This window comes from Diuraphis noxia, unplaced genomic scaffold, assembly GCF_037042655.1.
Source record: "Diuraphis noxia isolate RWA-SAM2 unplaced genomic scaffold, SU_Dnox_SAM2 contig0003, whole genome shotgun sequence".
NCBI lineage: Eukaryota > Metazoa > Arthropoda > Insecta > Hemiptera > Aphididae > Diuraphis > Diuraphis noxia.
This window is the reverse complement of record NW_028301713.1, coordinates 32,805,344-32,811,343: the sequence shown is the minus strand read 5'-3', so window position 1 is coordinate 32,811,343 and position 6,000 is coordinate 32,805,344.

Here is a 6,000-nt window from a genome sequence, read left to right as displayed (position 1 = left end):
TTTTATTCATAGTAAATTATTATATTTCACCATTATTACAATTATGAATTAAAACATTACATTTAGGTAGGTATTATTATTACAATTATAACATTAAAAAGCATTATTATAGCAGAATTTTACCAATTGCTGTGGAAATAACATTTTTCCAGGAGGGGCAAGTGCCCCGTCTTGCCCCCCCCCCCTGGGGCGCTCATGGACAGAGTACAAATGTTTACATTCCAATCGAAATCCGCGTGGAACCGACTGAAAAGTATTCGGTGAAATGGTATGACAGAATAATATGCGACTTTTTAGAGACTGCATAGTGTATATTATTATTATCTTTAAGGGTATATACTTTCTCCATGGAGGCAACGTGCATTCGATGCATACGGAGCATAAGTCTTCCTAAAAAAAAGTAAGTAAGTAACAGGTTTCGGTCAAACAATTTGATTTTAGTGCAGTAGGTTATATAATATATAATATATTTTATACGCGTATAGTGCAAACAAAATTATGAGTAAACTTTTTGCCACGTATAGATTTTCCATATAGACCGAAAACAAAAAGAGCTGATTCGACATTTTATCGTAGAATACAATATTCGATAGGTCCCCGCAGGCTATTAGATTATGTTTAAAAAGTATGTGGGACTTTAGCCACTACTGCAAAAGTAGAATCCCAAATTCACCGTATACGCGGTGGAGACGACCAAACTCGACGTTTTATAACAGTCTTTATATTGCCTTTGTTCGGTATGGACTGTTTCGATGATCATTTAAACGAAAAAACGAAATACCTTGTAAAATAACAATAATATCGCGGATACGTAAAAGTTTATAATATCCAAAATAATAATAATCGCTTAGGTATCATTATATTATACAATCGATCTATTTTTATCTTCTTCTGAATATTATACGGTATTTGTGGTGCAGTGAAAGGGTTTACATCAGTATACCTTTTTGTTTTCTGCGTTTTATTTGCCTAGCATACAATTTACAAACGCACAGACGCATAAAAATTTATAAGTTAAAATATACGTCGATATCTTGAATACAGGACAAAAAATATTTCAAACCTTCCAGGCGTTTTTTTTTTTTTTTGATATAATATAATTATAAACGTGTAAGTATTACCTATTATATACGCTTTCGTATTTTATAGATTTCAACGTTCCCCTTCATTTAATTCAGCGAAGAACGTTAGAAACGCGTCTCCCCTCAGTGGCGTATTTACGGGGGGGGGGGGGGTCCAGATCCCATGGACCACCCCCCCCCCCATTGGCTCCATAAATACGTATCTAAAGTTCAATATATTTTTATATTCTGTGCAAATATAAGTTGTAACAAAAATGTTATTTTTTTACGTAATCGGGGATGTTATCATAAATTGTTATGCAAGGTTGACACGTCGTCTTGTCGTGACTTGCCAGTTGAACATCGATAAGAGTATATTATCTCCGGCTGTTATCAGTTTACCAGGTCACTTGGGGGAACAACTACGGAAGTTAAAATTGACCCCTTCTGTTTTGTAGAAAAACCTGCCGAGGTTATTGATGGTTGATCTATTTACAGAATTGAGAATATGATAATATATGAGTCAATATGATCGTAATTAATGATTACTTTTGTTATTGGTTTTGGTACTGAACAGTAAACGACCCTTTTTACTCTATTTTGAGTTTTATATGTTAATTTTGTGTTACGTTAAAATGTGTAAAATAACAACATTTTTCACCAAGACAGTGTCTACTACCACTACTGTGTCATCGTGTACGATTGGTAGTAGTGAGAGTGTTGAGACTTTGAGAGTGTCGAGAGTGTAAATCTGAAAAGATTACACAATGCCGAAGATGATGAGCAACATTTAAATAAAAATGACATTTATTGACAATTTTATCAACCAACTTGCAACTAGATTTTTAAATCATAAATCCATTTTTGAAGGTAATAGGTATATTGATTTATCAAGGTTAATATAAAAATTGGTACTAAATATTATGTTTTGTATATTTTTATAGGGTTTAAATGTTAATTTAGTTTAACATTTACTGATGCAGAAAAAATATCATTTGAGAATTTGGTTGAGTTTTATTTACCACCAGTTGAACATGATAATGCTTATGCCGAAATTAAAATATGGAAATTAAAAATAACAAGTCAAGATGTAAACATCAAAAGTGGATTAGAAGCACTTTTGAGCTGCCCAAAGATTGACTTTCCAAATATACATTTTTTAATTAAATTGTTTTGCACATTACCGGTGTCAACCACAACACTTTAAAGATCTTTTTCAACCTTGAAAAGGTTGAAAACATATCTAAGATCCACAATGAACGAAGTAATCTTTTAATTATTTAATAGGTTTTGCTAGTTTTTTGATGAAATAATTGTTGGAGTGCCTTTGATGTATTTGATAGTGAGTTCAGGTTCACCATTTGATTTTCTGTTTAGTAGTTCTTGACGGAGTTGAGACATATGTTCTTGTTGTTTTTTAGTTTGATCTGAGGAGAAGCGAATATCTTTCCACGAGGAGTTTGATTTCAATTTATATTGAGTTGAAAATATATCAAACACAGTTTTTTGATCGGAGAAGCATATTTTTAACGGTCTTGGTTTGATAGGAGTAGAAGTAGAAGGTGGTTTACCAAGACGAAAAATTGAGGTGGGTATAGATTCCAAATTTAAATATTTCAGTATGTCTTTTACCGTTATGAGATCCATATTCGTTGAGTTAGAATCGAGATTTAACTCTGGTAAATTAAATAATAATATATTTTTATATCGAGATTGACGATCAATCATCTCTGATATTAGTTCATTGATGTTTGGTATAGGTGGATTTGTGTTCAAAGATTTTGTTTTTGTTTCAATGATATCAACTCTTTCTTTTAACGATGCATTATCGGAAGACAAGCTATTAATTTGACTTGATAGTTCATTGACTTTTTTATTAAGCGATCCAAACTTTTCCGATAACGAATTAACCGATGAAACAAGTTTAGATTGTGTAGTTTTTATTTCGTTAACAGCTTTAATTAGTATGTCTATTTTTTCTTCCATATTTTTAGATACTAAAACGGCGAAGAATTAATAACACTTAGCACACAGTGTATAGTGACCAAATATTTGCTAGGAGTTTCTGGGTGCTAGGTGTATATATCGTGTGTAGTGAGTTATAATTCACCGATAAAGTAATATATCGAGTATTATGTAGACGAGGCTAAATGGACTAGCTATGATTTCTATTCATCGGGACATACATCTAGATGTTGAAATAATTAATGAAATGTCATTAAGTCCTATAAAATTGGATTTTGTAATATAAATGTTGTTTGATATGCTTAAAAATAAATAATTAACATCAAAATGGATATATGTTAATTCATTGTAATAAATTAAATTTCTATATAAAAATATAAAATATGGTAAATTTATTTAATAAAGAGTAGGTAATTGGGGGGAAGCCCCCCCACGGATCTGTATTATGTAAATTGTTTGGACCCTCCCCATGACAAATTCCTAAATACGCCACTGTCTCCCCTGAGGATGTCTACTTTTGAATGGTATGTTTGGATTTTACGGTAGCCTATTTAGAGAAACAAAACAAATACTTCGCTATAAATCTCCTAATCTCCCTATTAAAAAATCAGATGGTAGCTTAGCTACTTTGGATTTCGAAAAAGCTGAACTTTTTAAGGATCATCTTGCTAATACCTTTCAACCACACACCGATATCATAGACGATGAAAACATGAATCAAGTTGAAACGTTCTTAAATACCCCCATCCCAGTGTCTCTCCCTGTCAAGTCATTTACACCTAATGATGTAAAATATGCTATACAAAAATATGCTTTAAAAAAATCACCAGGCTACGATTACATTACTGCAGAAGTAGCCAGATCCCTTCCAACTAGAGCCATAGTTTACATCACTCACATATTTAATGCTTCACTCGGACTTTCATATTTTCCCCTACTATGGAAATTCGCAACTATAATCTTATTTCCAAAACCAAACAAACCAACTTACCTACCATCATCACACCGTCCAATCAGCCTTCTCCCTTTTTTCGCCAAAATACTGGAACGGTTAATTCTGAAACGAATTCTCCCGATAATTACTGAAAAAAATGTTCTTCCAAACACCCAATTTGGGTTTTGCGCTTCTCACTCGACTATTCATCAAGCACACTGAGTCGTAGACTCCATTTCGTATTCCCTGGAAAAAAAAACTGTTCTGTAATTGCGTGTTTCTAGACATCTCACAAGTCACAAGCATTCGACCGCGTTTGGCATGACGGGCTTTTGTATAAACTTAAGAAATTCATGCCTCCCACCTACTACTTACTTATTAAATTCTATCTAACAGATCGGCATTTTCAAATACGCTACGGTTCTGCGTTATCTGACGTAGCAGTTATCAATGCTGGTGTTCCACGAGGGGGCATTTTGTCTCCTATTCTGTACAATATCTTCACTTCTGACCAACCAACTACCCTCAATACATCCGTAGCAGACTACGCTGACGATAAAGCAATAATATCTATTGACAATGATCCACTCATAGCGTCATATAATCTCCAAACTCACCGTAACTACATGGAAAAATGGTTTACTAACTGGCGATTCAAAGTAAACCAAAGCAAATCTGTACATACTACCTTCACCCTCAAATATGCTTCCTGTCCTACAGTTTTTCTATACGGTATTCCTATCCCTTACTCTCCAAAAATTAAATATCTCGGGCTCACTCTCGACCAAAGGTTAACCTGGGCTCATCACATAAAAATCAAAAGATTAGCACTGAATCATCGTCTCCGTACCCTCAAACTCAAACCTCAAACCCATTTGGACATACGGACTCTAACTTTGGGGAAACGCTAAAAAGTCTAACATACTGAAAATTCAAACATTTCAAAATATCGCTCTCCGAAAAATAATGAACGCACCACCCTACGTATCTAATCACACCCTTCATACTGACACCAAACTCAAAACAATTAACGACGAAGTCAAAATATATTATAAAAGATTCTATTCCAAACTAATTAACCACCCTAACGAACTCATAATAAACTTATCTACTCCTTCCATATCTGGTAATCCCTCTAGACGCCTGAAGCGTAAGTGGTGTCGGGACCTCTTAAGAGATAAGCTTAAAAAAATAAATAAAAATAAAAAAATCCATAGAAAGTGCCATCGATGGGTGGCTTCTTTCATCAAATTTCCAATGCAATCTTTGTTACTCTCATCATATATGCTTATTGTGTCTAGTCGATACAGATTGTGTATTACGTTTAAAAATAAAAAAATATTTTGATTTCGTTTTTATTTATTCATAGTAAAATAATGGTTATTTTTCCCAGGAAACGCTTATCGTCAACGACAGTAGATACAGTACATACATACATAATAATCATTAACTTGTCAAACGTTTTATTTTATTTTTATAACTCAGTTATTAACTATATAATATTATTTGCTTGGAAACTGAGTTATTGTCGATGACAATCAATAACGATACGAAAAATACCTATAACACAGTACAATAATATAATTTTGTTTTCATAATTTTATTATTCGACGTTATCTCGGAACCAATTTTGGGTAGAACATGGGCAACGCACGTCACACAGAAACACTAAGCAATAAAATAAGTGTCTAAATATTATTGTGGTTGTGTTAATTATATACAATTTAATATATGTGTGGGGGACGCAGAGTCTACCCTCAAGTTATTGTAAAATGTATCCGGTGTTTTGAAGTGAATTAAAATCAGCCTCCGTCCACAATTTCTATTCCAACTTGAGCACTGATAATATAAATAAATGTGTATACCAAACTCCAAAAGGTAAAAGCGGAAAAAAGTTAAATAATTTTGATTCGTTAAACTTTTAAACATACGACCTTCCTCAACCCCATGCTTAAAGAAATTGGTCTGCTTTTAAACCACTTTAAAAAAAAAACGCAAATGACTTGACGTTACACACTCGTGTATAATTGTTCCATCCAT